The 13,058-nt window shown below is 38.4% G+C and overlaps 1 long non-coding RNA gene across 1 annotated transcript in view; it reads right to left on the bottom strand.

Annotated features, from left to right (window-relative positions):
• Nucleotides 1-8,370: 8,370 nt before the first annotated feature.
• The window catches only part of LOC140690662 (uncharacterized), a 74,854-nt gene continuing 70,166 nt past the window's right edge, over nt 8,371-13,058 (bottom strand). Inside the window, exon 3 of the long non-coding RNA XR_012065932.1 lies at nt 8,371-11,303. This is a non-coding gene — a long non-coding RNA (uncharacterized lncRNA). The remainder of the gene's footprint in view (nt 11,304-13,058) is intronic.

A 13,058-nucleotide genomic window follows, 5' to 3' on the forward strand; every position in this document is an offset into this window, starting at 1 on the left:
GTTTTCTCTGGATCTATGCCCAGGAATGGGATTACTGGGTCATAATGGTAACTCTGTGTCTAGTGGCCTGTGGAAATGTTCAACATTTTACTTTCTGAGACAGATTAACATAAAAAAAAGAAAATTAGGTTTTAAAACCTAGAAATCTCTTTCTGTTTTTTATTCAGCCCACTTTCAGCACTCTGCACTCCTCGGCAACTGAGGATGCAGCGAAAGCACTGACCCAGGTGTCGGGAAATGTGTTTTCTATGCCCACCTCTGTCACCAGCTTGTTTTCTCGACCCTGGGCTGTCTCTGTTTATCTGTTTCTCACTTTATTCAAAGTTAGGGCATACTGGTTGCCTGAAGGCTTCCCTGCCCTGTCTGGTTCTGACATCCAACGTGGAGGCTGAGAAGGGGTGGCATGTGGCGGGGCTCACTCTCCGTGCAGGATACTGCAAATCCAGGGCTCAGTGCTCCCACTGGTAAAACTATGAGACTGTGGTCAGCTCAGCACCCCAACTGCTCTGTGATAAATGGGGAGAAGTGGTTTTCAGGGGGTGCAGTGGCACCAAACAGACTCTGGTTATACATCTTTGAAAATATGCCCCACGAGTGGATTGATAACATCATCTCATTGAAGCATGTTTTCAATTACCCCCCCAAAAAATTCTAACTATATTGTCATATAAATTGTTGTGAATAAATTCCTTAGAGAAATCTAACTAGATTGTAGGGTTTTATGGAAAATGATGTTTATCTTTTCTCCAGATTAAACTTTTAATTTAATTGTTCACATTTTCTTAAAATATATTCATTTTTAAAGTGATAATTGACCTTAAGACTTCAGCTGCTTATTGGATTTTTTCTCTTAAGTATTCTTTAATTACTTACAGGGAATTTCCAACACATGGATGCGAGTGTAGAAAAAAATGTCAATAAATTTTTGTGAAATTGACAAACAGTAAACATAGGAATATTTTAATGTTGAAAATTCTCCAAACATCTATAATACAGAGTATTCCTTGTTCAGTTCTTTCCTGTGGGTGACTCCATATAATTTTATAACACAGATTATCATGAGAGAGACAAGAAAGCCTATGTCCCATTCCCTTGACAGGAATCTTTTTTCAAAGTAATTATTTTAAATAAGTAGTTTTTGAAAATAAAAGCAGTTGCACGTTTGCTATGTCTTGGTGACTGTGCACGCTCAGTGCCCACCTTCTCCCATCTTAGACTGCACCTGCAGGGGTGACACCACCATCCTTTCCTGTTCAAGGTAGAACTGAGCCCTGCATGACAAGCCGGTTAACATTCGATGGTGTGGATCACAGATCTCAGCCGGGAAGGAGAACGGTTGCTTCCTGATCGCATCTCACCTTCCTTCCCCACAAATCTCATGAATGTGAGTCATGGGTCTGTGTTTCCCATCCTCATAGTTTGACCTTAATTTCAAAGTGGTATATGGAAACATGTGGTCAATAATTTCACAGAAAATTGCATATTTTAATTTATTGATACTGGAAAAGTAAAGGACATCGTAAATCACTTACTGTGCAAGCCACTAAGAAGAAAGGAGCTATTTTCCAGGTCAAATATTGGTAATATTACCATGTAAAATATAGCCTAGCTAGTAAATTAAGGTCTTTATAAATCAATAATTTAAGCATATTTTATAGGTTTTCTTGATCAATAGATAATGATTTATGTAAGTATTTGAATTTAATTCAGTGTTCTATATTTGTACTGGCATAAAAGCATTCCAGTAAGTTATGATTTCCTGTAAACAGTTATACCCTTACTTGACAACATTACTTATTAAAAAGATAATCCACCATTCTAAATAGTAGTTAATATTTGATACATTGTTTAAAACTTAATGGCATTTTAATCTTCAGCAATGATTTAGGGGTAACTGTAACTTGCTGATAATTTAAAATTTAATTGACATCATTACAAAGTATGGAGTTAAGGAAATTTGTAATACTGTTAAAATGCCATATATAGTATTAGTGCTGTGAATAGGACTACCATAAAATTAAGTTAAGCATCTTAAAAAACTTTTAGAATTAAAAAAATCCATCAAATATCAATATCATTTATTAAACTCTTCCTCATTCTCATAAGACTTAGATTTATATATGTTCAATATACATGTTATGTATTAATATATATGCAGATATATTTAATAACTAAGCATTAAATAAAATTAAGATGACAAAATTGAAATAAAAGTCTAGAATTATCAATGACATATTTAAGTCAGTGGTCCTATGCATTCCTATCTTTGAAGCTTATTTACTTTTAAGCTTCCTGGGCCCAAAACAAAAAGAAACACAACCAGGCTAATTTCATTTTTGATAATATACATACAGACATGTTATATATATATTTCATAGGAAAAGTAAAATTCTGACTGCACTTAGTTACAGAACAGTTTCCTTTGTGGAACATAAGACAGTGGACACTTGAATGATGTAATGGTCATGCCTTCTAAGCACCCATAATAAACAATGTATCAGAATTCATTAAGTTCTTTATTATTGTATCCTTCAGCAAAACATGAGGTTCTTAGAGTTAAGTATAATTGAATAGAAGGCATTTCTGCTGATTCTCAAGACGGTGCAGTCTAGTTAAATTAAACAAATGCAGCTGTGGCTCTGCCCGTCACAGCACGTTGGCTTCTCCTGACTTTGTAGATTGCCAGACAAATCAGTTGTGTGCACATTCCACACGTAAGACAGTCTGTTGGGTGTGAACTTAACTCAAACAATCTTTTTACACAAGCCGGTTTACTTAAAAAGTCCTCCTTTTGCTTCTTTTGGCTTTATTGATTTTTAAAAAATTGATTTCCTATTTTCAGTTTCATCGATTTCTGTTCTAATTTGTATTAGTTCTTCTTTTTCTCCTTACTTTTGATTTATTTAATTAGATCCATTTCTCTAATTTCTTCGTGTAGAAGCTTATTGATTTCTAGACCTATTTTCTTTTCTAATGTATGTATTCAATGCTATAAATTTCCCTATAAGCACTGTTTTTGCTGAATCCCATAAAAATCTGATAAGCTATGTTTTCATTTTCATTTGGGTAAATATAACTTTTTAATTTCTATTGAGATTTCTTCTTTGTCCCATGGTGTTTTTTTTTTAATTGAAGTATAGGTGACTTACAATATTAGCTTCAGGTGTACAGCATCAGAATTCAAAATTTCAATAGATTATACTCGATTTAAAATTATTATAGGATATTGGCTGTGTTCACTGTGGTGCACAATATATCCTTGCTGCTTGTTTTATGCATAGTAGTCTATACCTCGTAATCCCCTACCCCTGTCTTGCCCCGTCAATTATCCTCTCCTTACTGGTAATTTGTTTTTCTGTAACTGTGAGTCTGTTTTTCTTTTATGTTCATTGGTTTTGTTTTAGATTCTCCATATAAGAGACAATATACAGGATCTCTTTCTCTGTGACCTATTTCACTTAGCACAATGCCCTCCAGGTCCATCCATGTTGCTGCAAATGGCAACATTTCATTCCCTTTTATGGCTGAGTAATACTCCATTGTGTGTGTGAGTTTGTGTCCGTGTGTGTGTATCGTGTCTATTTAATACAATCCTCTGTTGATAGACGCTGGGGTTGCTTCCACATCTTGGCTGTTGTAAATAGGCTGCTGTGAACACTGTGGTGCATGTATCTTTTTGGGTTAGTATTTTCATTGTTTCTGGGTGTGCACCCAGGAGTGGAATTGCTGGGTCATATGGTAGTTCTGTTTTTAGTTTTTTGAGGAACCGCCATAGTTTTCCATACTGGCTGGACAAATTTACATTCCCACCTGCATTGTACGAGTGTTCCCTGTTCTCCACGTCCTCACCACCATTTATTTGTGGTCTTTTTGATGATGGCCATTCCAGCAGGTGTGAGGTGGTATCTCACTGTAGGTTTGATTTGCATTTCCCTAAGGACGAGTGATGATGAGAATCTCTTCATGTACCTGTTGACCATCTGTATGTTTTCTCTGGAAAAAATGTCTATTCAGATCTTCTAGCCAATTTTTAATTGGATTATTGTTTTTGCTGTTGGGTTATAAGAGTGCTTTATATATTTTAGATATTAACCCCTTATCAGATACAAGATTTGCAAATATTTTCTCCCATTCAGTAGGTTAACTTTTCATTTTTCTGATGGTTTCCTTTGCTCTTCATAAGCTTTTTGGCTTGATGTAGTCCCATTGGTTTTTTATTTTGTTGCCTTTGCTTTTGGTGTCAGGTTCAGAAAATCATCACCATGTCCCATATCAAGGAGCTTAGCCTGTGTGTCTTCTTGGATTTTTATGGTTTCAGGGCTTATAGTGAAGTATTTAATGCATTTTGAGTTAATTTTTGTGTAAAGTGTAAATAGGGGTCCAGTTTCATTGTTTTGCATGTGGGTGTCCTGTTTCCCCAACATCATCTATTAAGAGACTTTTCTTTCCCCGTGTTGTATTTATTCCTGGCTCTTCCGTTACAGATTAGCTGACCATATATGCATGGATTTATTCCTGGGCTCTGTATTCTTTTCCACTGATCTATGTGACTGTATTTATACCCCAAGCACAGTATTTTGATTACTACAGCTTTGTAATACAGTTTGAAATCAGAACGCAAGATACATTGCCTTTAACTTATAATTTTGTAAAATGACAACTCAAAATTTTACTTATGTTTAAACCAGTTTCTGTTTTCTTATACATCAGAAATAGAAGACACAACAAACTATAACAGAATGAACTCAGATTCAAATTTGAAATTGTTTTCAAAATAGGTATATTACTCAGCGCCTCTCTGGACATTCTTTGTAACCAGTAATTTAAGACATTTCCCACTGGTTATAGTCATTAAATAACTCACATGTAATTTTAATTTAATTGATAAGAAATGGAAAAATTACAAATCCCATGGTATAATCTTGAAATAATAACAAATATAAAACTTCTTTAAAAGATTTTTTCTCATATGCCTGAAATAAATTGTTCTATGTTTCTTGGATTACACTTTAATAACATACATGCTTTCATTCCAATTATTGAATGCCTACTTAAAACTTTTAACATGTAGGTATCTAAAACTACTATAAATGTTAAATAATTTATAGAAGTTTTGCTTGTATCATAAAGTAATCAATTACAGGGTTAAATTTTTCTTTCTTGCAGTGTTTTTAAATAGCTGTAATTTATTGCAATATTTTTAAAGGTCATAATAATTTCTTTCCAACTCAAGTCATTTTGTGGTGTGTATTCATCTCAGCACTTAAGGAATTATACCTGGAGCTACTATTTACATATAAATAAGTATAATAATTCTTTGTAAAATACATTACAACTTTTCAGACTTAAATAGAAAGTAATTGTTTGACTTTCTTTAAAGTCCTGAAAATAAGGCTGCTCACCATTTTGTAGTAAATAGAAATAATTTTCAAAAAAAATCCTAAAGGCTTCAGAAGTGTTAAGTACTTTATTGTGCTGGATTGCCAGCAAATTCAGGAACTTCCTGCATAACTGTGAACAGATACAAATAGTGTATTCAACATAATCTATTCACAGAAGGGAAGCTAAGCTAAATGCCACGTATGTATTCTTTGATTCTTATTTATATTTTCTTACTATTATTCCTTGTGCATTTAATTCTCAAAATCTTTCCTCCAAACAATAGTTAATAATCGTGATATCTCCCTGTGGCTGTGATTTGAGCTTTTCTGTGACGTGCTGTGCTGAGCATCATTTCACGTGCCTGTCGGCCACCTGTGTGTCTTTGGGAAAATGTCCATGTAGGTCTTTTGCTTATTTTTTAATCAGGTTTTTTGTTTTTGATGTTGAATTGTATAGCTGTTTATATATTTTGAATATTAACCCCGTGGCAGATACTTGCAAACAGCTTCTCCCACTCAGTAGGTTGTCTGTGCTTTTCGGTGATGGATGTCTTCACTGTGTAGAGGCTTCTAAGATTAATTCTGTCCCATTTATTTATTTTTGCTTTTGTTTCCTTTGCCTTAGTTGACATCCAAAAACAAATCATTACAGTTTATGTCAAGGAGTGCTTTGCCTATGTTTTCTTGAAGGAATTTTATGGTTTTCAGTGTTATTAAAGTCTTTGCTGCGTTTTGAGTTTATTTTTGTACACAGTGTGAGAAAATGTTCTAATTTGACTCCTTAAATGTAGCTGTCCAGCTCTCCCCCCGCCACCTGTTGAAGAGACTGTCTTTTCTCCGTTGTATTCTTGCCTCCTTTGTTGTAGATTAATGGACCATAAGTGTGTGGGTTTATTTCTGGGCTCTCTGTTCTGCCATGATCTCATATGGAACTTGCAGGGTTCTCCTGTGCTGCTTGGAAACTGCACACCTGAGACAGCCGAGCGACTGCACGGTGCTGAGGTGACAGCACGCAGGAGGGACAGGGAGGGGCAGCGTTTCCCCGTCTCTGAAGCACAAACCTGTTCTTTCTCTGCAGTGATAGAAAAAAGTGACTCAATTACCTAAAAAAAAGATTCATTAAGCTGCCATCACATACCAAACTACTCCAGAACCGAGGGGATTAAAACAATCATTTTAATTGCGTACAGTTCTGTGGGTCAGGAGCGCAGTCAGGGCTCGGCTGGGTGGCGTCTTTCCTCCCCAAGACATCAGCGGACAGGACACCTGGCCTGGAGGACCCACTTCCAAGACGGCCCCGCCCCTGACCGGCAGGTGTGTGCTGCCTGCCTGCTGGGACTTCCCCAGGGCCATCGGCCAAGGGCTCCGTCATGTGCACCCCCTCGCTTGCCCCTGGGTGCAGGTCCAAGAAGCTGTGGTTCTTCTGAAGCAGCCTCAGAAGTCTGGAGAAAGTCACTTCAGCCACATTCTTTGTTTGAAGCAATCACTGACATCAGCCTGGACTCAAGGGGAGGGAGCATCATCTCTTCAAGTAGTCAGGAATTTGAGCCATTATTAATCGACTAGAAAAAACTTGGGTTCTATTTTCTAGCTCTGTTCTCCAGCATTTACCTGAAAGTTCTAAAGTACACTTCGCCATCTGATACACATTTAGCTCAGAACTGAACTGCAGGTAATATTTCGTGCCTAAATCTAGAAAAAATCCATTTAGAATAACTTTAATTTTTCAGCAACAAAACATTGGAAAGGCTATGTTTCCTGTTTTATTAATAAGGATCACAATTGGTAAGAAAGTTTCATATGCTTTTTATGTGTTTTAACTCATCTAGTCAGTCATCCAAACAACTGTGCATGCAAGACAACAGTATCATCTCAGCTTTAAAGGAGACAAGTGAGACAGAGATTAAATCATTCACTCAAGACCCCACGGAGAATGCAGCAGTCAGGCTTCCGCAATGGGCAGCCTGCTCCAATACACTGAGTACTTAACCTCTTACATTTCTGTTGGAAATATTTAACTAAAATAGCCACCAAAAAAAAAAAAAGAGTTAAGTGCAATTTCAAACCTCACTTCAAAAGATTAACTTTGCATTCAGACAAAGACCTAATTTGTGATTTAATCTAGCTGTCACTGGAGAAGGCATCACTTGTATTAATTCTGTATATTCTAAAACAGTCAACTAGTGATAACAATGCTGTCATCTCTACGAGCTAAAGCAGCTGGTATTTATTTCTTTGGAAAATACAACTTCCAAGTATTTGTCTTCTAGTAGCTTCCTTAGTATCACCAACCTTTTATTTTGGCATTATTACCATCAACTGTCATTAAAAAAATACATGAATTTGAAAAGCCTTACCTCACAGATTGAGAATTATTGACTCTGTTGAGAATATTTTGAAATATTTTCAGTAGCATTAACAACATTTACTGGCACATTTAAGAAACATTTTGTTTTATACATTTGATACAGATGATACTATATGCCAGAATAAGTGTTTATCTATCTATAGTGTATATATTACACTTATATAATAAGTATAATCTATGTATAAATAGTGTATTATTTAATATTATATATCTATATGGTTATATGTATGTATTATAGATTTTAAGTTGTAAACATTCACTTAAGGGTTGTGTGTATATGTGTGTATTCTTTCTTTATATGTATGTATGTATGTGTATGTGTGTGTATGTATATATATAGGCAATATATATATAAAATACCTTAAGATGTTTACAATTTGGAAGAAGTGATAAGAGACATGGGTGTATGGGTGGGTCAAGTACACTTTCAACTATTACAACAAGAGTATGGACACAGATTATTTGAAGAAATAAAGATGAAACAAATTACAGAAAACCTTACACTTACTTGTTATTTTATTTTTTATTGTCAGTTACAATGTATCAATTACCATAGAAAGCATGTTTCAGTCATCTATATACATACATTCATTTTCATATTCTTTTTCACCATATGTTACTACAAGATATTGAGTATAGTTCCCTTTGCTGTACAGAAGAAATGTTGTTTATTTGCTATTTTTCTTAAAGTGAGATTTTATTTTCTCCTAATTCCAGGGAAAAATTTTAAAGTAACTATGTTTATGCTGTGGAACACATTTTTTAAAATAAATTTCTTAGAAGCAAATAAAGGCAAAACACCTGTCACAGAATGAAAAGGACAGGATGGCGTGCTAGAGGGTGACATTCTGATAGAAATCTGAGCGGATTTCTCAGCTGTATGTCATAGTAGGTAAACAGGGAGCATGTGTTTGTGGCATTAGTGACTGGAATGTAGGAGGAATATTCTTTTTTGCAGTGTGTGGCGTTAAAAGTATTTTATTCCATGGATGTCAAACCGGCTTTCACGTCTGACCCTTCTAAGACACTGAGGTTAACGGATGCATCTAGACAGTTGACAGTGTTTTACAAGGACTGAGGCGTTCTCAGCCGAGAGCCTGAGATTCATTTTCAGTATTACACCACTTAGTCCAGACAAATAGTTTTTTTTTAATATATTCTTTTAAAATTTGTAAGTTCTGAGTTCTAAAAGTAAGAGAAATTACAGCATTATTTTTCCTGGAGTGACAAATAACAAAAGATACATTGTTTTGCAGCTGATTAAGTTCTGAGTTTTATCAAACAAAAAAATCGATCAAGTAAGCGACAGGAACTTAGCTGCTTAAGGCGTGATTCAGTTTGCGAATCTGGTGGAGTGCTTACTGCCTACTGCTGTCTTTCACAGTATCCTCTGATGCCTGCAGCTTCTGTTCAGATATTACACAATATTCGATAAAACAGCAGTATTATCTGTTATGATAAGTACATACAAGAGTCAGTAAAACAGGTCATAGATGGGCGGGGGATGGGTAACTTAGCCTTGGTGCTCTTGGTGATGACCGGCACTCATCCGGGCTGTTCCCGCTTTGTCAAGGGGAGTCATCGAGGCCATATCTCTGATAGTGACAATCAGACTTCGCTGCATCTTTGTTTCCCGGCCTGAGCTCACAGAGCAAACTGCATCACCTACGTGGTGTGATGTGTAGCTGGGAGATTCACCAGGCGAGCTGGGTGGCAACAGGCTACAGCGTGTGGATTGCCTGCCGTGTCCCTCTGTGGAGTTGACAGGTGTACTGGCATCATCTTGTTTAATGTTCACAGAACTCCATAGACAGGCATCTACTTTAAGCTTATACCTATGGGAGCTCACGGTCTCATGCACTTCAGAGGCCGTGGATCTGAATGCTGGACTGATTCCAATACCCTGCTCTTAACTCTAATATCCATTTGTTGATGGAGATGCTGCTTTTCGAGGAAAACGCATCTCGAGTTGGACCCAGTAGCTGGAGTTCTCTGCCGTTTGATTTCTTTGTGGTTTGGGAAAGACAATTTCTGAGGCTGTTTAGAGACCGTCTCTTACCATCATCTTGAGAAATCATATGACAGAAAGATGATAAAAAGTTAGATAAAGATCAAAAGAGAAAAAGGAAAATGAAAGTATCATATGTGTGTGTCTTGGGTTGAACTGTGTGCCCCCCAGTGTATCTCTACCAGGAACCTCAGAATGTGAGCTTTGTTGGAAATGTGGTCTTTGCAGACGTAACCAGTCAAGGGTCTCAAGAGGAAATTATCCTGGGTCCTAGGTCCAGTGACTGGTGGTGTCTACAAGGGAAAGGGCGGGGGGAGTTGCACACTGAGACACAGGGAAGGAAGGGACACAGAGAGGCAGAGATTGGAGTTATGCTGCCAGAAATGGAAATATGCCAGGAGGCACTATTAAAACTTGTAAGGAAATAAAAACAGGTACACAGGGAAAAATAAGAGAGGTGTTTTTCACTATCTGCTGCCTTGCTTTTAACAGGAACATTCCTCTAAGTGCCGGGAAACAGCTTTCCTCTCCACCAAGACAGCTTTTAATCAGAACAGCTATCATTTGGATTTATCTGTTTTTCAATGTCTAAAATGGACAAGTATGAGGTACAATTTTGAGGAAGCATAACCAGGACTTCATGATGGACTGGATGTAGGGGATGAAGGAGAGGGAAGACTTGGAGATTATACGAATACTTTTCGACCTGACCAGCGAGGTGGGTGGTGGTGCCATTTACTCAGCTAAGAAAATTGATAGGAAAACACATTTGAGGTAGGAAATAATGATTATTTTAAAAATGTGCTGCTTTTTGTGTGTGTAATAGATACAAGTAGCATTTTGGTTATTAACTATAATCTCCATGAATGTCCTTTCCTTGGGAAATAAGTCATCTGATTGGTATTTTAAATAACTGAATCACTGGGCCCATCCTGGACAGGTGAAAGGAGAGGAGGAAGGAGCAAAGAGCCTCCAGAACTTAGAGATCAGAAGTAGGAAAATGACTCCTACTGTGCAATTAGTAGGAGAGTAAGGAGTCACAGGGTCTAAGAAGAGGGAGCGTTTCAAGGACAAGCGAGTGCACGACTTTGGGGAACAGAGAACAGAGTGTGGAGATCAGGTTTCTCAAGTGCCTGTTAAGAATCAGAGCCCTGGGGACCCTCAGCAACAGCCCAGGGGGAGTCCCAGGGGTGTGGTGGGACGGAAAACCACGTACTGGGGTTAAGCATAAAAATGTGTTAAACTGGAAGCTATTTGGAAATAATTGTTTTGTTGTTAAAATATAAAAAACCGGAACCTGGAACAACAGGTGTGTCAAGGGAGAGCGTACGTCCCAGCAGAGAACTTGTTTGTGAGCCGATGCCCTAGAGAGTGAGGGAGAGTGACAGTGCAGCGTGGAGATGCGTAACTCGCGGGGTGAAAGTCCCCGAGTCCACGGCGCAGACGGAGAAACTTGCACGTGACAAGGGGAGAACCACACGCCAGCTTCAGTTCTCCTCATGATTCACTGTAATTTTCCGAAAAGAAGATGGGTGTACTTGCACATCTGTTGATGGAACATAACAGAATTAGGATGTGAAGGTTTTGAATTTCCTAGAAAATGAAAGGCAAGCTCAGAGGCTAGAAGTGGTACATGGAAAGAAGGGTGGTAAGTGAGAGCGTACGAGCGGGTGTCCAAGCCTTGCCGGGTAAGGCTGAGTACACGTGGAAACTGGTGGTTGCGAACAGAGTCAGGCTGTGTGGTCCAGCATGAGATTTCTTCCAACAGGATTTTCTGCACATGTGCAGACATGGAGGAGTTTGATTGTTAAGATCCACCAGGAATGGAGCATTTCCACATGACTGCGAAAGGAGGTTACAGCTCATGAATCTGGGGATGAACCTGAGGGTCTCAGTGATAATGACCTGTTAGTATAGTCATGCTTGTATAAGTAAGATGTAGGTTATATTTAAAGGTTTTGTGGCTTAACATTGGTTTTGAAGGGAATGGGATTTCTGCTGGTGAGAGCTATGCTGTAACATGGGAATAGGGTAACCGGAAAGAATGAGGCAAAGGGTCACTAGAGATTTACAGGTCAAGGGTGTTAGAGGTCGGTGGCCTGGATGGGTTGTGATTAACCAATCATGTGTAAGTTGAAGTCACCAAGAACAGAAGTGTTATTTATGCTAAATCTTTCCAGGATCATGCAGGAAGAGACCAGATAGCTGTGAATGACTCTCCCTCCTAGTAAAAACAAAACAAAAAAACAGGGTGGAAAAGCAGAATGTCATGAATTTAACTGAATGAAGATCTTTTATAAGTGGAAGGAAACAAGTGGTTTGCATACAGCACTGGATTATGAGAATAACCCCGTATTCCCACCTCGTGGCTCTTTTGTACATGGCATGAGACTAAATCGACAACCTCAACTTCAGAAAAGACTATTCTCTGTGCCATTAAGGCAGCGGAGATATTGAAATATTCCTGAAGAAGAGAAAGATACAGTAAAGTGATTTATTCAAAGCCAAAAACTCCCTGGGGCGTAGTGACGTAAGTTTGGAAGGAAGTGGAGTCGGGTGGGAATGAGATGAGGTATTTAGAAGGAGAGGCAAGGAGATAATGTGTAACTGTGGAGGCCTGGATTCCTGGTGGAATTGAGAAAAACAGGTGAGAAGTTATTATTCATTCAATGAATGTTTATGGAGTAACTTCCACGGGCGTTTATCATCACAGAGCAAAGTGGAGCAGCCCTTCCTCTGATGGCACCGACCTTCTAATGGGCAGGAGCAGAGCGCAAACAAGTTCAGAGGGTAGGCGGTAACAGCTCTGGACAAAAACGAAGCATGATGGGGGATACGCGGTGCTACCTTACATCAGGGACACTCGGTGAATCGGTACTTGAACAGGGGACAGTGTGTCAGGTTTGTGTAGGACAAGGAGTGGGGGTAGTTGGGAGCTCGAAGGTGGAGGACCTACAAGCTACGGTGAGGACTTGAACTCTTAGAGTGAGTGGGAACCCACTGGAGGACTTTGAGCAAAGGGAGCGTTTTATCGGAAAGGCATTTCAGACGTGGCCTTCTGACTGCCCCGCGGAGAACTGACTCTAATTAGATACAGGAGACCCAGGAAGATCGATGTACAGGTTATTGGGGTAATTCATACAAAAGGCAATGTTTAGACCAGCATGAGGGTGAAACAGGTGGTAAGAAATGGTTGATTTCTTTGCATATTTCGGAGGCAGACTCACTGTCACTTGGTGCTGTACTGCAAGTGAGGCAGAACAGAAAGAAAAAAATCGAGGCAACCTCTGTGAGTGAGCAT

This window comes from Vicugna pacos, chromosome 31, assembly GCF_048564905.1.
Source record: "Vicugna pacos chromosome 31, VicPac4, whole genome shotgun sequence".
Lineage (NCBI taxonomy): Eukaryota > Metazoa > Chordata > Mammalia > Artiodactyla > Camelidae > Vicugna > Vicugna pacos.